This window comes from Mesoplodon bidens, assembly GCF_964165515.1.
Source record: "Mesoplodon bidens genome assembly, chromosome: 1".
NCBI lineage: Eukaryota > Metazoa > Chordata > Mammalia > Artiodactyla > Ziphiidae > Mesoplodon > Mesoplodon bidens.
In genome coordinates, this window is record NC_138176.1 from 67194786 (window position 1) to 67218814 (window position 24029).

The window sequence follows — 24029 nt, forward strand, 5'->3', positions numbered from 1 at the left end:
AAAAGCAATGAACTAGAGCACAGAAAGATTAAGTAATGTACCCAAAGTCACACAGCATTGTAAGAAGAGCTGGGACTTAAACCTCAGTAGGCTTGTTTTTAGAGACCCTGGTGTCACCAATGGTGAAATACTGCCTCTCTAAGTAAAATAATATACTACTGGCATGATTCAAGATAAATGTACAGCCGTTGGCATTTCATTAGTTATCACTTTGGTGCAGGGTAAACAACATTTGATCCTGATGTGACAGGTTGAATTATTGTATGATCGGTTTTCAGGGTTTGCCAGAGATCAAGAAGGTGGTATCATGGCAAACATGGCCAGCAGATACAGGGGTGGTAATTTGCATAAGAAAATACACTAATAGTGGTAAAGCACCCAAAATTCTGAAGTCTCAGAACATAGTCCAGTTGGTCTGAAGCCCACACACTAAGTAAGCATGAAGGTGAGTATGATAAACATCTTTCATTTTTTATTGTTATGCTTGGCTGACCAAATCTTTCAAGTTCCTCTTAATATTTGAATGTTTTTTCACCAAACTACTGCCAACCAAAACAGCAGCAATTATAACAGTAATGACTAGTTTTCTCAAATCCCTTTGTTGTGAGGGTGCCAGATATGACCTAGGTTTAGCCTATCAGATGACTCATGCAAGAGAATTAAGAGGAAGAGAGTAACAGGAAGCAGCATCCATGAAATGGGAAGATCGATCTTTTAGCCAGAGCGTGAGAAGGGACAGTTGTAATTATAGCTCTTCACACACTGTCATAAATGTGGTCAACGGCAAATAGTAGGTGATGATAACAGTGGTGTTTGTGCCACCCCAATCCTCCAACATGATGGGATTCATTCCTTGGCTTCATTTTCCTGACTGGGTAATATCCAACACTGTTTCTCTGTCCTTCCTGGATGTCCTATGTATTTCCTAGTGCCTTTAATAAATTGTTTTTGCTTAAACTAGCTAGATCCCTGTGTCACTTAACTACTCTTACATAATAAACCACCCCAAGTTTAGTGGCTTAAGATAACAATCATTTTGCTCTTTCTCAGAGTTCTGTGTCTCAGCAGTTTAGACTGGGTTCAGATGAACGGCTCCTCTGCTGGACATTCCTGGTGTCACTCTTGTGCCTGTACTCATCTGGGAGCTTGAATTTCAGTGGGTGCTCCAAGATGGCCTCATATGTATCTGACATTTAGCTGGGGCTCTTGGCTGGATGGAGTATCTAAACTTCAAGACATCTTAAGGCCAAATCTTGGAAGTCACACACCACTGCTTCCCCACGTCTATTAAAAACAGTTGATAAGATATGCAGGTATTGAGTATCTTGTGGTCTGAGTAGGGAAAGTAATTATAAAACAGTGAAACTGGATATGATAGAAGTAAGTGTTGAGAATGACAAGAGCACAAGAAGCCATGGAGAGGATATAAGGAAAACAAGGAAACTTGAAACTGAATGGTGTATGTATGTGTGGAGAGACTTAGGAGGGAGTAATTATAAACACCCTGGCTTTGATGGAGTAAAACTGATGATATGGGTGGCTGCAGGAGATGGAACTAGAGGAAAAAGCAAAACCAGTCTCACAAGTGTCCTTCTGAGTCAGGCAAAGCAGTTATACTCTTAGAGGCAGTTGGTGGGCAATGAGAAATTTTAATCAGTGGTGAAATCTGGTGACATTTCTGCTTTAAGAAGATCACTCTGGCAACCACGAGAAAGATAGATCTGAAAGCAGCATGACCTTGCCTATCTGGGGACAGCCCAAAAGCATCTTAGAATCTCTGACAATGTGTGTCTCTGGTTTTCTTTATATCACGTGTTCACCGTGAAACACTGCCCACTGAAATATCGTTAAGCTGCTTTCATGCACATTTAAATAACTCACAGTTGGAAATGCCTGGATATTTTCAGGGTGGGCTATTTGATTTGCCTTTTTTAGTTTGCAATAAAATAAAAAATAAGTGGCTCCTAACCTGTGCCTCCAGCACTCAGTCTACACATACCAATCTCAATTTAGACTGTTAGGTCAAGCTGACTTCTGTTCAAAGGCTAATTCTGAACTGAAGCATGAATCTAAAATTCTTGACAATACAGAAAAGATTCCTGTGTAGATCTAAATTTGTCAACCATAGTCTCATGTATTCTATCGTTCATACTGCCTTATTCCCTTACTATATGGTATATAACATTATTGATAGTTACGTGTTTATCAGAAGATTTATTTATGATCTGTTCTCACCACTAAACTGACAGCTCCATGAGCATCAGCCATGCCTCTCTCGTTTGTGGAACTCACACTGCTCAGCACAGTGACTGTCACACAAAAATCAACAAACTGCTAGATATTAAATAAATAAGATATGAGGTTGCAATGTATAGCACCAGGAATATAATTTTTCCAATAAGTATAATAACTCTAAATGAAGTATAATCTATAGATATATTGAATCACTGTGTGGTACACCTGAAACTAACATTGTTAAACAACTATACTTCAATAAAAGATAAATACATAATAAAATCAATGAATATGTAAACATGATGGGGAGGATAAAATATTTTGTACATGTTCTGTCTCCCAAAGAAAGCTGCGTGACTGCCACATAAATCTGTGCTGTAAAAGCTAATTCTGGAGAGGTATAATGTAGCAATAAGAGTAAGGTCTTTGATGTCCAGTAGACTAGGATTCAAAACTAGGAATATGCATGGATGGTTGTGTAACTTCAGACAAACTGTATTAGTTTCCTCTGGCTGCATAACAACTTACCAGAAATGGGATGGCTTAAAGCAACAGATTTTTATTCTCTCACAATTCTAGAGATTAGAATTCTGAAATCAAGGTACCAGAAGGGCCACACTCCCTCCAAAGTTTCTAGGAGATACTTCTTTTAATGTTCCAGACTGTGATTGTTCCAGCATTCCTTGGCTTGTGGCAGCATAGCTCCAAATTCTGTAGCTGCCACCTCAGTCTTTACATAAATATTATGTGTTTCTGTGTTTATTAGCCTTGATTTTCCAGAGGAACAGAACCAAGAGGAGTTATGTCTATCTGTCTATCTATCTATCTATCTATCTGGAATTGGTTAAGATGAGAAGTCTCAAGATCTACAGTTGGCAGATAGGAGACCCAACAGTATAGTTACAGTCCAAATCTGAAGCTGTGGGACCCAGGAGAGTGGCTGGTGTAAGTTCTAGTTTGACTCAGAGTCGAAAGACAGGAAAAGGCTGATATCCTAGCCCAAAGACAGTCAGGTAGAGAGAGTAAATTCCCTTTTGTTCTATTCAGGCTTTCAATGGATTTGATAAAGGTCATTCATGTAGGCGAGAGCAATCTACTTTACTCAGTCTACCCATTCCAATGTTAATATCATCAGAATTACCTTCAAGACACACTCAGAATAATGTTTAACCAACTATTGGGGCACCCTGATGGCCCAGTCAAGCTGACACATACAATTCACTATCATACTGTGTCCTCTACTTTTATCTCATTTGACTTAGGGCGTACTCTAACTAAGGATGCTCTCATCTTGATCCTTACTTTAATTACATATACAAATACTATATTTCCATATAAGGTCACATTCACAGGTAAGAGAGGTTAGGACTTGGACTTTTCATTTTTGAGAACACAATTCAGTTCATTACTATATTAGATTTTTAGGGCCACCATAAAAAAATATACCATAGACTTGGTGACTTAAACAGCAGAAATTTATTTTCTCACAATTCTGGATGCTAGAAGTTTCCAGAGGAGGTGGTCCCACCCTGGAAATTTAGAAGAGATAGCCCCACTTTTTGGGTCATTTTTTTTTTAAGTATAACACTTTTGCAGCTGGATAATCCTAGTGGCTCACACTGTAGAATCACAGAAGTCTGCCAGTCTTCCTACATTTTGTCCCATCTCTTTCCCCTGAAATCCAGTCTGGCAGTGTTTCTTTTGGTATAGCTTCATCTCTATTCCTGTCTTCTGCTGAGATGCCTGATTAGGTCCATGAGTCACACCCATAATCTCTTCATCAAGTGATTTTTTTTTTCCAGCCTTACTCTTGTTCTTCTCCCCAGAACAATTTTTTTTTCATTTGTTTCAATATGGATAGAATGAAGGTTTCCAAATCTTCAAGTCCTGGTTTGTTCTTGCTTAACAGTTCCATTAATTATCTCTCTCTTCTCATGTATTCTTGAATGCAATAAGGAGAGACCAGACTAAGCCTTCAATATTTTGTTTAGAAATAAATATACAAGTGTATCACTTACAATTTCTATTTTCTAGAATACAATTAGGCCAAGTTCTTTGCGACTTTATAACAAGGATTACCTATATTTCAGTTTCCAATAATATGTTCCACGTTTCTGTCTGAGAATGCACCAAAATCAGTTTTAAGATCCAGTTTCCTACCAACAATCCCTTTTGGGCTTTTTCTAGCATGTGCCTCAAAACTCTTTTAGTATCCATCTGTTGCCTACTGCCAAAGCCACTTTCATATTTCTAGGTGTTTGTTGAACAGCATCCCACTTCTCAGCAGAAAATCTGTATTCATTTGCTGGGGTTGCCATACAAAATATCACCAACTGTGTGAATTAACCAACAGGAATTTTTCACTGTTCTTGAGGCTTGAAGTTCAACCTTATGGTGCCAGTAGAGATGATTTCCTCTGAACCCTCTCTCCTTGGCTTGCTGATGGTCTCCCTTTTGCTGCCTCTTCACATGGCCATCCCTCTGTGCACATACAACTCTGGTGTCTCTCTTTGTGTGTTCAAATTTTATCTTCTTATGAGGACTCAAGTCAGATTAGATTAGGATCTCACTGTATGACCTTTTTTAGCCATAATTACCTCTTTAAAGGCTCTATTTCCAGGTACAGTCACAGTCTGATTTCTGGAGGTTAAGACTGAAACATGAATTTTGAGGGGACATAATTATTCCCATAACATTTACTCAGAGATAGATAGGAAAAACATTCTGTATGTGATATAGAAGAGCACCCCCTATCATGAAATGATACCATTGGGTGGTATCAAATTATGGTCACCAAATCAATCACTATGTGTGAAAAGTTCTAATGTTTGGGTCAAAATCATAGGTCTTTTGAACCACAAAGCCTTGAATTTAGAGGACTCCAGGAGAACCACAATTAGTACTATAGATTCATACAACCAAACTTGCATACCTAATGTGAAAGGGAGAGTCCTCTCTTCTGCAAACAAAAGGTAAGATAACCTTCAATGAGCCCGATTTCTCATTAGTGAGTGCCAACAATGAATCAGGCCGTATTTTAGGTGTGGGAGATACATCCATTTCCTAGCAGCTTGAACAAAACAACTAGTTACTTTCTCAAGGTAACTTACACTATAGAGGGGAAGAAAAATAAGAAATGAGTATTTTAAAAAATAAATGCAGTGTGTGATAAGAGTTTTGAATACCAAGGATGTTGATATAGAGAACATATTGGCTGGAATGGAGGGAAAAAAATGTTACTTCAGACTGAGTGGCCAGAAATGTCCAAGGGAGACATTTGAACTGAGATCTGAATAATGAAAAGTTATAATCTAAGAAAAAAGGAAAATATTTCATAAGAATAGAATAATAACTACAAAGATTCTGAGCCAGGAAAACAGTACCATGTTCTAGTAAATTAATTAATTTATTCATTAATTAATAATAAAACAATAATAATAAATGGTGGGTAGTATGATTCCAGTGCTGTAATTTAGGGGCAAAGTGGGGTTGTAGAGATAGTCAAGTCTAGAATAACCTATTTTTAAAAGATGGCAATGTATTCCATATTAAAAATAAAAACAGTTAATATATTTTAAGTCAGGAAAAGACTGAATCTAAAATATACTTTTCAAAAGATACTGTCAGCTGTGTAAAAGATTGTAACTTCTAGCTCAGGCCAAGAAGGAGTAAACTTACCACAGCTAATCTCTTCAAGAGATTACACTAAAATTCTGTATAAAATTCAAAAGAGCAACTATGTGAAAACCTTAAAAGGTAAACAAGGCAGAAAGAGTGTGAAGGGTCAGAATTTAGAGAGCAGGTAATACAGGGGTGAGACTACTTATTTCCTTCTTATTCTTGTGGCTTTGTTCCAAGGTCAGGCCCATGCCATACTATTGCACATCCATGTCATTGGAGTCGCAGAAAGAGAAATAAGGGCACAGCAAAAGTTTTGAGTATATAATAACAAGAAACAGCCCAAGTATCATGAAAGATATAAATTTGCACATTCAAAAGCTCAGTGAATCCTGAAGAGGATAAACTAAAAGAAGATAATACCTAGACAGATCATAATCAGTCTTTTGAAAACTAAAAAATTTTTAAAGCTATTTAAAACAGCTAGAGAATATAACACATTACATAATGTAGGGAAGCAATGGTTCAAAAGCTATGGATATTTTACCAGAAACTGTGGAAGACAAAAAAGAGTGGAACAACATTTCAAAATGCTAAAAGAAAAGAACCATCCACTCAGAATTCCATATCCAGTGGAAATATCTTACAAAAATGATCACAAATTAAAGGAATTCTTAGATGAAGGATAAATCAGGGGATTAATTTCCTGAAAACTTGATCTAAAGGAAATGATAAAATAATGTCTTTAGATTGAAGAGAAACAGTACCAGAGGGAAACTTGGAGTTTCAGAAATAAACACAAAAACAGCAGCAATTGTAAATATACAGGTCAATTTAAAAGTTAAGCTTTATTCTCCGAAATCCTTTAAAATATGCATGACAGTTGCAAGAAAAAGTGGTGACATTGTTTGGTGGGGCATTAAATATAGATATAATACACATGACATTATAACATAAATGCCAGTGAGGAAGGGTAAACCATACTGATATGGTTATAAAACTTCTTTTCTTGAAATGATAAAATAATAACTTTATGTAAACAGTGAAAGCTTAATCCCTAAAACAACCAAAAATAAATAAATGTATAAAATAAATATAACAAGATATGGCCGAAAAACTCAAAGGATAAAAATTCAACTAATTAAAAGGAAAACAGGAAAAGGAGAACAGAGAAACAAAACTCAAAAAATACAAACATAAAACCAATAGTAAAATGACAGATCTAAGTCAGATTATATCAATATCACAGTAAATGTAAATGGTCTAAACACAGTGATTAAAAAACCATAGACTGTCAAGTTGTATAGAAAAATAAGTTCTGACCACATATTTTCCACACATACACACAAAATGTTTATTTTAAATATAAATATGTAGATAGGAGAATCTTTCTCTAAAAAATAGAAAACATGATACCATTTAAAAAACATGAATCAAAAGAAAGTTTGGATGGCAAAATTAATATCAGAGAAAAGAAACCTCAGCATAAGAAAAAATAGCCAAAATGAAGGGAAAAATTGTATAATGATATAACAGTTAGTTTACCAAGAAGATTTAAAATTTGTAACTGTGTATGCACCTAAGAAGAAAGCTAGAGTGCATGAAGTAAAATCTGATAGAACTGAAGTAGATATAAGCAAATCCAAAAATTTTAGTTGGAGACTTCAACATTCCTTGTTCATTATTTAAAAAGGAGACAGAAAATCAGTAAGGACATAGAAGGTCTGAACAGCACTAAAATAAGATTTGATCTATTTGATATTTATAGACTAATCCACTCAACAACAGCAGGATACATTTTTTTAAGTGCACATTGAATATTTGTCAAGATAAGACATATTCTTAGCCATAAAATAAAACTCAGCAGTTCAAAGGCTAAAAAAAATCTAAAGTATGGTTTTTAATCTTAAAATAATTAAAATTAAAATCAGTAGCAAAAAGATATCTTAAAATCTACAAATATCTGAAAACTAGGTACACTTCTAAAAAATCCAAGAGTCAAGAGGAATTCAAATTGAAGTTGGAAAATATTGTGACTGAATGAAGATAGGGTGGGAATTATCCCTTAAGTACCTAAGGCAGTAATTAGGGAGAAATTTATATCATTATATACTTGTATTAGAATAAAAACAAAAGTTTAAATCAGTAATCTTATATTTCTCCTAAAAATTAAAATTAAATAAATAATTAAACTAAAGACATAAGAGCAAATGAAATCAAAAGCAAACAAAATAAGAGAAATAATAAAGATAATAACAGGGCTTCCCTGGTGGTGCAGTGGTTGAGAGTCCGCCTGCCGATGCAGGGGACACGGATTCGTGCCCCGGTCTGGGAAGATCCCACATGCCGCAGAGTGGCTGGGCCCATGAGCCATGGCCACTGAGCCTGCACGTCCGGAACCTATGCTCTGCAATGGGAGAGGCCACAACAGTGAGAGGCCCACATACCGCAAATAATAATAATAATAATAATAATAATAATAATAATAATAATAATAATAACAGAATTCAACTACATTGAAATCAGAAAATCTGAAACAAATACAGTGAAAACAAAGCTGTTTCTTTGAATATGTCAATAAGTTGATAAACTTTTAGGGCTAATTTCATAGCTAAAAATTCATTATTTTAAATAAACCAGTCTATCAGAACACAAGCAGAAGTCACTAAGAATTAGAAAACCAGAATAATCCTATATCTAGTAACAAATTTTAATTCTTATTTGAATAATTTCCAGAAATAAAACCTCCATCCCAGATGGCTGTACTGGTGGTTCCTACTAAACATTTAAGAAAGAAATAATACCCATACTATACAAACTCTTCCAGAAAATAAAATGTGTGCACACTCTGAATTTATTTTATAAATCCAGAATGATCTAATCCAGAGTCAAACATTAACACTACATATCAATATTCCTTTGAATGTAGATGTAAAAGCAATGAACAGAATATTAACAAATCAAATACAGAAATATATAAAAAATAATGCATTGTGATCAATTATTGTTAATATTAAAAAGAGCAGATTCACCATTTGGAAATCAAGTAATGTAATTCATCATATTAGCAGATAAATAAAAGAGGTCATCTCAATAGATGCAAAGAAAACATTTGACAAAATTCAACATCCATTCATATTGAAAACCCTTAGCAAAAAGAAAAAGAAGGAAACATTATTAACTTTATATTTAATGGTTAAAGACAATATTCCTTTCCCAAGATTGAGATCAAGAAAGGATTTTTGTTCTTTATACTCTAATTCATTATCAAACTGGAGGTCTGAGACAGTGCAAAATAGGAAATAAGTAAATAAGTAGATAATTAGAGAAATAGGTGATAGATAGATAGGATAGGAATTGAAAAAGGAAATAAAACTGTCTCGATTCACTATTTCCTACCAAAAAAGGCTCAGAGAATCAATCTCAAACTAATATTTAACATGTTTGTAGCATATAATGTCAATATAAAAGATAATTTATGTTTATAAATGAATGAAAAAGATATAAAAGTTTACAAATATACTGAGTTCATGGATTAGAAGACACAAGATAAAGTTGTCAGTTCTGTTCAAATTGTTCCATAGATTTAATGAAAACTCAATTAAAATACCAGCTGGATTTTTTGGTAGTTATCAACAAGCTTATTATAAATTTATGGGAAGTCAAAGGCTTGAAGTAACCAAAATGATTTTGAAAATGAAGAAATTTGGAGAAATCATACTCCCTGATTTCAAGACTTATTATAAAGCTACAATGGTCAAGAAAATGTGGTATTAAGGAAAGGATAAATACATAGACCAATGAAGTAGAATAGAGAGTCCAGAAATAGGCTCCACATATATGGTCAATTGTTTTTTGTCAAAAATGAAAAGAGAGTTAAATGGGAAAATACATTCTTTTTAACATGTAGTGTCTGAAGTATTTTTTAAAATGCAGTATATGCATCTCATCTGTAAAAAATAAAAGGGAAAAGAACCTTGACCCATATCTTGTATCTTTACAGAAATGTAACTCAAAATTGGTTATGGATTTGAATATAAAACCTAAAACTACAAAACTGTGATCTTGGTCTAAGTGAACATACCTGTGATATGACATGAAAATCCTGACCTAGAAAAAAAAGATAAATTAAAATTAAATGTTAAAATGTTTTCTCTGTGAAAGACTCTGCTAAGGGAGTAAAAGACTAGACATAGACTTAGATAAAATAATTGCAAAATTCATATCTGACCAAGAGTATATAACATATTTTCACCAAAATTATATACAAGTGGCAAATAAGCACAGGAAAAGATGCCCAATATTATATATACTAATATAATATGTATAATACGTGCTATTATAATACATATAGTCTCCAAATACTCATTTGCTACCAAAGATTCACAGTAAATGGAGATTTCTCATTCATTTCTCATAAACATGAAAAACGGTAAAGCCACTCTGGAAAGCAATTTGGCAGTTTCTTATAAAGTCAAATGTATGCATACCATACGATCCAGCAATCCAATTTCTAGGAAATCATCAAAGAGAAATTAAAAGCTATGTTCATACAAAAAGCTGTGTGTGAATGTATCTAGTAACTTTATTCATAATCATCCTAAACTAGAAACAACACAAATGTCCTGCGCTTTGTGAATGGGTAAATAAATTGTAATACATCTCCACAATGGAATACAACTCAGCATCGAAAAAGAACAAACTGCACACAACAATATAGGTGAATCTCAAATGCATTTTCCTAAGTGAGAGAATATGATACTGTTTATAGGATGTCCTAGAAAAGGTAAACTTAACAGGAACAGAAAGCAGGTCAGTGAGATTGTGAGTGGGAGGTAGGATTTACTATAAAGGAGAAGAGGGAATTTTGGCAAGCAATGAAACTATTTTGTATGTATTCTTCAAAACTCATAGAGCTGTAAAAGGGTTACTTTACTGATGTAAATGCATATAGAGTGAAAGGCTAGATTATAGGAATGAAGATTAAATGATAATCCAAGTTAAAAAAGAATTGTGGTAGTCAAGGCAAGAAATAAAGGTTTGATCTGGGGTAGTGGAGGTGGAGAGGAGGGAACAGATTCCAGGTGTCTTCAAATTTTAACTGATGGGCTTTGCAAAGATTTCCTGTCCTTATTGAGGGAGAAAAATCATGCAGCAGTAACTCTTAGGTTTTGGGTGGATCAATGAGCAAGTCTTAAGGATATTTACTGAGACTAAAGGAAGGAACTTTTTTATTTATTTATTTTTTTTTTGCGGTACGCGGGCTTCTCACCGCTGTGGCCTCTCCCGCTGCGGAGCACAGGCTCCGGACGCGCAGGCCCAGCGGCCATGGCTCACGGACCCAGCCACTCCGCGGCACGTGGGATCCTCCCAGACCGGGGAACGAACCCGCGTCCCCTGCATCGGCAGGCGGACCCTCAACCACTGCGCCACCAGGGAAGCCCGGAAGGAACGTTTTGAAAGACAGGTTGATAAAGAGATTAGGAGTTGTATTTTGGAAACATTAATAATTAGATGCCTCACTTGACATCAACCTCTGGATTCCACCACCCCAAATCAACCCATTAAACAGAGATGTTCCCAGTTTCTCAATGCATCAGATACATATAAATCTTTAACCAATCTTTTACCTGAATCTCCCTTTTTTATTTTCCTTCAAAATAGAGTGAATTTGATGAGCTGTGTCCATGACTCTGTTCATCCCTGATCCTTTTCTGACAACCACCCAAAAGTGTAAGCACAGAGGTTGTTTTCAATATTGCAATAACTTCTTCCTTAGATATTCTATATGAGCCTTATCCAATCCATAAATTTCCAGGCATTTATTTGCATACTGGTGCTTTATTTTCTTCGCATCTTGTTACTCTGCTAATTGCTGAGACAAGATACTGTTCCAAAGGAGCTCCTAGTGGTTGAAAAAACTACACACACACACACACACACACACACACCATCCCTCACTAGTAGGATTAAAGGACATTGTAGTTAAAAGGAGGTTATGAGACTGTTCTCTAAGCCTATGACAAAAGCACAAGCTTCGTGTGGCAGAAATGACTATGAGCCTGGAAGAATGGGAAAGGTCTGTATAAACTGAAAACAGGAGTATGCCAGAATTCTCTTTCCATGTCAAAATTTGTGTTTGTTTATGCTGAAGAGAAAACAATTGAACCAATGTGTGTACAATACTTTGTGAACTGTAATGTGCCATATAATTGTCAGTTCTAGCATTATCGTTATTAATGTGTGCACCATTATCCTCTCAATCCATGCACTGTGGCAGTTAAACCTGGGTTTTAAAACCAACATTTGTTAACAGAATAGTGTTTGGTAAGGCTGAAATAAAAAACCACAATGAAGTAAATCTGACACATTTTTAGTGTTATGGCATGTTTAATTGTTATTTTCCACATGGTAATTCAAAAGGAGGACAAGCAGCTGGAAAAGAGCATTGGTCTGGGACTGAGCAGATTTTTGTTGTGGATTTACCCCTTTCATTATTTAACTCTGTTACCTTGGGATAGATTGTTTCTCTCTCTCTCTCTCTCTCTCTCTCTCTCTCTCTCTGGTTTTCAGATTCCAGGTGTCTTCAAATTTTAACTGATGGGCCATCTTCAGTGAAGATTCACCATCTGTAAAGTGAAGTGATCAGGATAACATGTTCTCCCAGCTTCCTTTCCCATATAACATTGAATGGAAGTGTATATACTAAACAGATAAAAGCACATCAAAGAAAACTTGGTAAATACATTTTTAAGGATGTGGCAGAGCCAGAGAAGAAAGTTAGCAGCAGAAATTCTCATTGAATTGAGTCATGTGTATCCTGAGGTGTGCCCAGCTCAGCTGGACTGGACCTGGAGGCTGTACAGGGCTAGAGTAACACTGTGTGAACATCTGGCCCAGTGGGTGTCAAGTTACGGAGGAAGAAAATGGTACATAAATCGGCTGGGCTCAAGCTATTACTTTTGATGGTTCTGAATCCCAAGGTCTCACACTGGGCAGAACAGTTTCTACAGAGAAGTAAATTCTATCAGTAATAATAATAGCAACAATTGAAGAGTACCACACTTATTGTAATAATAGCTGGATTTTCTGTGTTTACCTATTCAATAGTCAGACACTATTAAAAGAAGTTTGTGTGTATAAACTCATATAGTTTTCACAACTCTATAAGGTAGGTACTATTATTAAATAAGGTTTAAGGTAAGTAAACTAATACATAGAAAAGTTAAGTTAATGGCCCACAGTTACATGCTAGTAGGTGGTAGAGCTAGAATTTGAATTTAAGCAATCCACCTCAATAGTTGGGGATTGCATTCACTATGCTATAAAACACACCCTCACACATGCACACACATACACACACATAGATGCACAGACACACCATTCCATAGAGACATGTATTATCAAACATAGAACACATCCACCATTACCATTGGAAGAATATTTATTGTTTATCCAAATTCGAAAATGTATTTTCTTTTTAAAATTTTCTATCTTATGTGTTTAACATTTTACAGCAACACACTCTTCCTTCTGGTTCTCCCCTTGACAACACTCGATGCCCCTGGAGATCCTGCTGAAATGCCAATGCACCTGTACATAGTTAGTGCCTCCTTTAGTAGAATAAACCCCCGTCCCATGTGTTCCCACACCACTCTGACTTGACTCGTCCCCTTCCAACTCTTGTCAGGTTCATTTCATTGGCAGTTAGTTTAGATTCCACAATGGTGAGTTTCTCAAGCTCAAGGACAGTGTTTTACACACTGTTGTATACCCAGAGTCTTCCTTGTTCCTGAAATAGAGTAAGTGTTTGGTAAACGTTTGGTGAATGAATGAATGAGTAGCAAAATACGTTGTCTCCACTGGTCCTCCCAATAGCCCTGTGAGCTAAGTAGGGCAACAAGCATAGTCTCCACTTCCCAGAAAATAAAAATGAGGTTCAGAGAAGTAAAATGTCTTCTCTAAGTACCTCCTCAACCCCCATCCCCAGTTATCAGAAAAATAGATCAGGCTAGAAGCCCAAGTCTCTTAACTCTCAGTCCAGGGCCCTGTCTGGCTGTGGTTTAGCTTGTCCTACCCCACAGAGAAATATGTGAACACATGAGACCCTGCAGATGCCTACAGGTTCGGAAGGGTGAGTGCAAACTCCACAAGTAGATGGGTGTTCCTTTGACTTGCAGTTGTAGCACACCAAAGGGTGAAACCCAGGTAGTGATCATAATACCAGCTTTGGGGATTATGCCATTCATTCAAGCACTATCCACCCACTCACTTATTCATTCAACATGAAAATTTTTGACTGTCAACTAGATTTCAGTTACTCTTTTATTTATTTATTTTTTTACTATATCAGGAAAATAGATGAAATCTTTGCTCTCATGGAGAGAATGATTTTGTAGGGAAGACAGAGAGCAAATATATATGCATACCAGATATTGTTGTCATTTTCTTATATCTACTCTTCCAAGCATTCCTGGGGATGCAAGTCCTTAAGCTCTCAAAACTGTTTTCTGGACACGGTTGCAGGCAGCCAGAGCTCCTATAAGAGCCCAACAGTAAGAGGCATTTTTCACAGATCTGAAAAGGAAAAGAAAACTAAGAGCCAATATCCACCTGTGGAAGCTGAGGCAGACCATTGAGCAGACAGCCAAGGTGGCATTTGCATCAGCTACCAGGTTAACTCCTTTGTAACCACAGTCTTGAGGTTTTTCTGGCAGCTGGAGCCATGGTTGTAGCTTCCTTGTAATTTCAGCTCTTCCAGAATTCCTGCTGTCATGTAAGGCTCTGTCTGATCTTTGTTCTGCCAGATCATCCAATTTTTTTTATGTAAATGTTTCCTCTTTTAAAATTTTCCTTCTCAAAATACCTAGAGTGTTTTCTGACTTCCTGTTTGAACCCTGAATTATACTGTCAGGTAACAGTAACTTCAGTGTAACAGGAAACAGAGTAAATGGGCAGAGAGTGAGTGGAGTGCTCTTTCAGAGATCATGGAAGGCTTCTCTGAGGAGGTGCATTTGCAGTGCGAACTGAATGCTGAGACCATGATGATATCTGAGGGAAGTGAGTTCCAGCCTAGGGAATGGCAAGGACAGGAGACAAATGCCAAGTACATAATTGCTGTCTTCACAGAAAGACCTCAAGGCCAATATGACTGTAAAAGTGAGAGAAAAGGAATAGGGGGTAGGAAGTGATGTCCACAAGGGAAGCATAGCTCAGCTCAGGGAGAAACCTGAGGGCCAATAGTTTGGATTTTTATCATCAAAAGATTTTGGGAGGAGAGAGACATGATGAAATATAGTTAGGGTACTCCACCCCATGTCATCAGAGCCTGTACCAGTTTATCAATTGTTCTCCAATATTAATATTTAATACATGTGTAGAACTGAAAGGCTTACAGAGTGATTTCATATTATTATCTCATTAGATCCTTACATTAACCCTGAAATGTCATTATTCTAATTTTACAGACCTAGAATCTGAAACTCAGGGAATTGAACAGGGAAACTGAGATAAAACAAGTGGGAAGTGACAAAGCTAATAATTAAGTTCATGTCTTCTGTTTCATAGACAAGAGTTCACTCTGCTAGACCACAGGTGGCCTTGTGACATAAGCAATAAGATGACCTCTCTTCACCATGGGAAATAATATTAATGCATATTTATAGATCTTTTACACTTTATAAGGCACTTCAAAGTGATGGACCCATGACTTGGTAGAGGCAGAATGGATCCAGATCCCTAATAGTTAAGGTCATATTAAGTCCTTCAGCACTGCTTCTCAAATGTTGTGCATTCAAAAAAATGCGACTCCATTCAAGATGAAGATTCCAATTCGATAAGACTGGAGAAGGTCTGAATTCTGCCTTTTTACCTAGGTCTCAGGTGGGGCCGATATTACTGGCCCAGTAGCCACACTTTGAGTAGCCAGACTCTCCAGCACAATATCAAATTAACTATTCACTCAATAAATAGTTTTGAGTCTACATTCCATATTTGGGTCTGTAAGAACAAGCATATGGTGACTTCTAAGGCCAATGGTATACAATAAAATGTTTGAAAAGAAAAGTGATTGATATCTATTAACATAAATCAATTATGAACTGATTTCAAAGTCTTTTGCTTTTGCTTTCAAAATATCTAGATTTGGACTCTATTCAACATTTTTGTAACAAATGTTTCTGAGTTAAAATCCTAAATGTGTTTGCTCGGACTTAAACATTTCACTATGCTGAGGATTATGATTTTGTTAATTGAATACAGTCCATAAAAGAGTTAAATATTTTTATTTATTTAATCATTCAGGGAAACGTTTTTGGAATAAGGAATCAATTACTTTTGAAAATTTGAAACAAAAACATGTTATAACTGAAGAATGGTCTTATATTAGGAGTTATGTAATATTACTTTAATGGCTTTCAAGTATAAAATATGGCCATTTTATTGAATTAATGAATATATTTAATTGCAGATTGTATACTGTGAACTATTGATCCAATAATTATTCAAGCAGACTATTAAAAAGAAATGATTCATTTTTTATTTTAACACTTTAAGCAATGCTTCTATCTTACTTACAACTTGAGAGCTAGGAATAAAAGAATTTTTAGTACAAAACAATATTTTTAATGTAGAGTAAGTCTTTGTGGGAGTCCAAGGTAACATTATACGATCAAAAATTAACTAACTTTAAATTTCAGTAGGGGAAAAATGATACCCTTTTTCTTCAGTTAAATATTTTAATTGCAGGACTATGCACTGGGAGTTATGAACCTTTCCAATGTAACTGAAATATTTAATATGAAGTATAAAATATTTTAAGTTCTCTGCAGATTTCTCAAAAAAGAATTGAAGAGGTATTATTTTCTGTCTTTTTTTTTTTTTTTTTGGCTCCTAGAAAAGAATTTTTTCCTTAATTCAGTAGTTTTTCCTTTTATATTAAGAACAAAGGGGAAGAGGAGGGGTCCACAGTCATGGTGTAGAAAGATCCTGAAGTCATGGACACACTGAGTCTACACTTACATATAGAGCAGTTTTTCTTAAAGAACATGTGATGGTTGACTGAACAGGTACTGCACACAGAAGAACCACATAGAAATGAGTAGGAAAGGCAGAGGCATGGTATCAATGGGAACTCCACCCCCAATGCAGTAGAGAGTGATAATGCTGCGGGGTCCAAAGCAGATTTACCCAACTTGGGATACAGTGATAAAACAGCAGTTTAAAGGACACATGGACTATATGAGAAGGAAATTCATTTACTAACCCTAGAGCTTCTGCCAAATGGGCAGGGAACTTCTGGAACAAACCACAGGATTGGAGACATCAGTGAGCACCATTGTTTGAGTCCCCCCAGAGACTGCCCCTGGCACACACCCACTCTAGCCTCAGCCACCCTGCCGAGTCAGCTTGGGTGCAGCACTCCCCAGCCTACATGCCAAAACCACCAGCTGCAAGCAGTCTACACAGGGCATGCTCCCACACAAGACTACTTCTTTAAGACAAGGAGAGGTAGCTGTTTTTCCTAATTCATAGAAACCAAAAACAGAAGCCAAACAAAATGAGGAGACAGAGAAATAAGAAATATATTCCAAATGAAACAAAATAAGACTACAGGGCAGAGAAAAAATAAATAAATAATGAAATGGAGATAAGTGATTTACCTGTTAAAGAGTTCAAAGAAAATGTTTTAAGTATGCTCACCGAACTTAGGAGAAGAATGGAGGAACTTAGTGAGAACTTCAACAAGGCCTTAGAAAATATAAGAAAGAACCAATCAGGACTGAAGAATACAACAACTGAAATTAAAAAATACACTAGAGGGAATCAACAGCAGATTAGATAATACAGAAAAATGGGTAAGTGATTTGGAAGACAGAATAGTGGAAATCACCTAATCAGGAGAGCAAAAAGAACAAAGATTTTTTTTTTTAATGAGGAGACTTTAAGGTACCTCTGAGACAACATCAAGTATGCTAACATTCATATTATAGGGGTCCCAGAAGGTGAAGAGAGAAAGGGACAGAAAACTTATTTGAAAAAATTATGGCTGAAAACTTTCCTGACCTGGGAGAGGAAACAGACATCCAGAAGCAGCAATCACAGAGAGTCTCAAACAAGGTAAGTCTAAAGAGATCTACACCCCCATATATTATATATAAAATGGAAAGAGTTAAAAATAGAGGGAGAATCTTAAAATCAGCAAGAGAAAAACAACTAGCCACACACAAAGAAAACTTTGTAAGATTCTCAGCTGATTTTGCAGCACAAATTTTACAGGCCAGAAAGAAATTTAAAAAGGATTTTTTTTTAAAAAATTACAACTTAGAATACTTTATTTGGCTTAGTTATCATTCAGAATTGGGGAGTAATAGTTTCCCAGACAAGGAAAAACTAAAGAGCTTATCACCATTAAACCGGACTTACTGGAAATGTGCAAGTGTCTTTTAAAGTAGAAAGAAAAGGACACAACAAGAAATAACAAAATATATGAAAGGAAAAATCTCAGTGGTAAAGGCAGATGTATAGTTAAGGCAGTGGGTTGGCCACTTAAAAAATCTAGTATGATGGTTAAAAGACAAAAGTGTAAAATCAACGATAACTACAGTAAGTTGTTAAGGGATACACAAAATAAAAAGATGTAAAATATGACAAAAAAATAAAACGTTGGGGATGGGTAGGGTGGTAAAAATTTAGAGTTTGAGAACCAATCAGTGGCCTAGAGTGGAGGAAAGGGAGTAGGGTGGAAAAAAGACACTGGTAACATATATTTAGGAAGTAGAACCAACAGAGGATGGCTACTGAGTAGAGCTTATTTAGATTCTGCTTAGGTTAAAAAGGTTAGTATGATTTCATTTTGTCTTCAAAACACTTTTTCCCTTAAGTATGAAAGTTTTTATAATCTTTCTGCTAAAAGCATAGATCTTGCTTGGAAAAATCTAACATTTTCTGTCAGGCAATTTAGCAATTCATAGGCTTACTTTAATTAACAATTGTGTCTAAACAAAACCTATTGCATAAAAGAGCTTTGAATGAAACACTAGAATTAGCTGGAAAAATTAAGGGTGATAATATGGAGTAAGAATGATGGGAATGATGATTTCCTAAACAAATAAACAAAATTACTTCCAACATTTACTGTAAACCACCCATGAAATATCTGGCACTCTAAATGGAAAGGAAATGTCCTTGCTGCTTTATAAAATACTATATTTCATGTTAGAGAATGATCTTTAATTAGAGAAACACTGTGTCAAATTAGTAATAAATGTTTTAAAACAAACTGAGATAATGAAACAATGGGAACACTGCCATTAATGGAAAATCCGTTGTAAATTGCAAAGAATTTACATTTTCCATTAGCACACAGTCAAAAGCATAGAAATGACAAAAGGTTACACACAGTTTGGATGTTCTTTAACACGGTTGAAATTATCACAAATAAATGGTGTGTGTAACACCTAAAATTTCTGGAGCTTAAAAATTCATGGGTAGAGTACTTCTCATGAGACACACTGAGGAGGTGAAGCAAGAGTGTCAGAGGAACCCAGCCTGCCGAAGCCCCGAGTCTGGGATGGGAGACCAGGGATAGGGCTGGAGGCCACACCCCCTGTCTTCCAACACCACCGACAGGTGGGGAGGAGAGGTGAGGGGCCCCAGGAAGAATAAGAAGGGCGGCCCAGTTTGCCATGAACTTCCATCCATCATCTGGCGTGGCCTAGGCCCAGACCTGGTGAGCCAGATGACACCACACTCATAGAATGACATCAAAGATAGAGAGGTTTTTGCCATCTATGGTGGAATTGAAGATAAGAAAGAAGATCAAAGGGAGAAGACGACTTCAGGAAAAGCCAGTAAAGAGTGCTGAGAAGAGAAGACTGAGGAACAGAGGTGGAATCTTTCACCTGCCGTCACACAGCTGCTGTGTGGCTGACAGGGTCTTGGTGCTCCAGCCAGGTGTCAAGCCTGAGCCTCTGAGTTGGGAGAGCTGAGTTCAGGATATTGGTCCACCAGAGACCTCCCAGCTCCATGTAATATCAAATGGCGAAAGCTCTCCCGGAGATCTCCATCTCAATGCTAAGACCCAGCTCCACTCAACGAACAGCAAGGTACAGGGCCAGATACCCTATGCCAAACAACAGGCAAGACAGAAACACAACCCCACCATTAGCAGAGAGCCTGCTTAAAATCATAATAAGGTCACAGACACCCCAAAACACAACACCAGATGCAGTCCTGCCCACCTCCACCAGAACACAGGCAAAAGTCCCCTCGACCAGGAAGCCTACACAACCCACTGAACCCACATTAGCCACTGGGGGCAGACAACAAAAACAATGGGAATTAAGAACCTGCAGCCTGCAAAAAGGAGACCACACACATAGTAAGTTGAGCAACATGAGAAGACAGAGAAACACACAGCTGATGAAGGAGCAAGGTAAAACCCCCCCAGACCAAACAAATGAAGAGGAAATAGGCAGTCTACCTGAAAAGGAATTCAGAGGAATGAAAGCAAAGATGATGCAAAATTATGGAAAAAGAAAGGATAAAATAAAAGAAACATTTAACAAGGACCTATGAGAACTAAAGAACAAGCAAACACTGATGAACAGCACAATAAATGAAATTAAAAATTCTCTAGAGGGAATCAATAGCATAATAACAGAGGTAGAAGACTGGATAAGTGATCTGGAAGATAAAATAGTGGAAATAACTACCACAGAATAGAATAAAGAAAAAGGAATGAAAAGAATTGAGTACAATCTCAGAGACCACTGGGACAATATTAAACGCACCAACATTCAAATTATAGGGGTCCCAGAAGAAGAAGAGAAAAAAAGGGACTGAGAAAATATTGGAGGAGATTATAGTGGAAAACTTCCCTAGCATGGGAAAGGAAATAATCAAGTCTAGGAAATGTAGAGAGCCCCATACAGGATAAATCCAGGGAGAAACACACCAAGAAACATATCAATCAAACTATCAAAAATTAAATACAAAGAAAAAATATTAAAAGCAGCAAGGAAAAAGCAACAAATAACATAAAAGGGAATCCCCATAAGGTTAACAGCTGATCTTTCAGTAGAAACTCTGCAAGCCAGAAGGGAGTGGCAGGATATATTAAAAGTGATGAAAGGGGAAAATTTACAGCCAAGATTATGCCACCAGCAAGGATCTCATTCAGATTAGAGGCAGAAATTAAAACCTTTACAGACAACCAAAACCTAAAAGAATTCAGCACCAATGAAACAGCTTTACAACAAATGCTAATGGAAATTCTCTAGGCAGGAAAAACAAGAGAAGGAAAAGACCTACAATAACAAACCCAAAGCAATTCAGAAAATGGTAATAGGAACATACACATCAATAATTACCTTAAATGTAACTGGACTAAATGCTTGAACCAAAAGGAATAGACTGACTGAATGGATAAAAAAACAAGACCCATATATATGCTGTCTACGAGAGACCCACTTCAGACCTAAGGACACAGACAGACTGAAAGTGAGGGGATGAAAATAGATATTCCACACAAATGGAAAATAAGAGAAAGCTTGAGTAGCAATTCTTCATATCAGACAAAATAGACTTTAAAATAAAGACTATTGCAAGAGACAAAAAGGACACTACATAATGATCAAGGGATCAATCCAAGAAGAAGTTATAACAATTGTAAATATTTATGCACCCAACATAGGAGCACCTCAATACATAAGGCAAATGCTAACAACCTTAAAAGGGGAAATCAAGAGGAACACAATCATAGTACGGGACTGTAACGTCCACTTTTACCAATGGAGAGATCATGCAAAATGAAAATAAATAAGGAAACACAAGCTTTAAATGATACATTAAATAAGGTGGACTTAATTGATGTTTACAGGACATTCCATCCAAAAAAAAAAATACACTTTCTTCTCAAGTGTTCATGGAACATTCTCCACGATAGACCATATCTTGGGTAAGAAATGAAGCCTTGGTAAATTTAAGAAAATTGAAATAATATCACATATATTTTCCAACCACAACGTTATGACATTAGATATCAATTACAGGAAAAAAACTGTAAAAAATACAAACACATGGTGGTTAAAAAATACACTACTAAATAACCAAGAGATCACTGAAGAAGTCAAAGAGGAAATTAAATAAAAAAAAAAACTAAAAACAAATGACAATGAAACCATGATGATGCAAAACTTATGGGATGCAGCAGAAGCAGTTCTAAGAGGGAAGTTTATAGCAATACAATCCTACTTCAAGAAACAAGAAATATCTCAAATAAATAACCTAACATTAAACCTAAAGCAGTTAGAGAAAGAAGATGTAAAATATCCCCAAAGTTAACAGAAGGAAAGAAATCATAAAGATCAGATCAGAAATAAATGAAAAAGAAATGCAGGAAACAAGAGCAATGATCAATAAAACTAAAAGATGGTTCTTTAAGAAGACAAACAAAATTAATAAACCATTAACCAGGCTCATCAAAAGAAAAAGGGAGAAGACTCAAATCAATAGAATTAGAAATGAAAAAGGAGAAGAAACAACTGACATGGCAGAAATAAAAAGGATCATGAGATTACTACAAGCAACTATATGCCATTAAAATGGACAACCTGGAAGAAATGGACAAATGCCTAGAAAATCACAACCTTCCAAGACAGAACTAGGAAGAAATAGAAAATATAAACAAACCAATCACAAGCACTGAAATTGAAACTATGATTTAAAAACCTCCAACAAACAAAAGCCCATGATCAGATGGCTTCACAGGTGAAGTCTATCAAACATTTAGAGAAGAACTAACACCTCTCCTTCTCAAATTCTTCCAAAATATAGCAGAGGGAGGAAAACTCCCAAAATCATTCTATGAGGCCGCCATCACCTTGATATCAAAACCAGACAAAGATGGTGCAAAAGAGAAAATTACAGGCCGATATCACTGATGAACATGGATGTAAAAATCCTCAACAAAATACTAGCAAAAAGAATCCAACAGCTTATTAAAAGGATCGTACACCATGATCAACTGGGGTTTATCCCAGGAATGCAAGGGTTCTTCAGTATGCGCAAATCACTCAATGTCATATGCCATATTAAAAAATTGAAGGAGGAAAACCATATGATCATCTCAATAGATGAAGAAAAAGCTTTTGACAAAATTTAACACCCATTTATGATAAAAGCTCTGCAGAAAGTATGCATAGAGGGAGCTTACCTCAAATAATAAAGATCATATATGACAAACTCACAGCCAACATTGTTCTCAATGGCGAAAAACTGAAACCATTTCCTCTAAGATCAGGAATCAGACAAGGTTGTCCACTCTCACCAATATTATTCAACATAGTTTTGGAAGTTTTAGCCACAGGAATCGGAGAAGAGAAAGAATTAAGAGGAATCAAAATCAGAAAAGAAGTAAAGCTGTCACTGTTTGCAGATGACATGATACTATACATAGAGAATCCTAAAGATGCTACCAGAAAACTACTAGAGCTAATCAATGAATTTGGTAAAGTAGCAGGATACAAAATTAATGCACAGAAATCTCTTGCATTCCTATACACTAATGGTGAAGAATCTGAAAGAGAAATTAAGGAAACACTCCCATTTACCAGTGCAACAGAAAGAATAAAATATCTAGGAATAAACCTACCTAAGGAGACAAAAGACCTGTATGCAGAAAACTATAAGACACTGATGAAAGAAATTAAAGATAATACAAACAGATGGAGAGATATACCATGTTATTGGATTGGAAGAATCAACATTGCGAAGATGACTATACTACCCAAAGCAATCTACAGATTCAATGCAATCCCTATCAAACTACCAGTGGCATTTTCACAGAACTAGAACAAAAAAATTCACAATTTGTATGGAAACAAAAAAAGACCCTGAATTGCCAAAGCAATCATGAGAAAAAAAAATGGAGCTGGAGGAATCAGGCTCCTGGACTTCAGACTATACTACAAAGCTACAGTAATCAAGACAGTATGGTACTGGCACAAAAACCGAAATATAGATCAATGGAACAGGATAGAAAGCCCAGAGATAAACCCATGCACATATTGTCACCTTATCTTTGATAAAGGAGAAAAGAATACACAATGAAGGAAAGCCAGCCTCTTCAATAAGTGGTGCAGGAAAATTGGCCAGCTACATGTAAAAGAATGAAA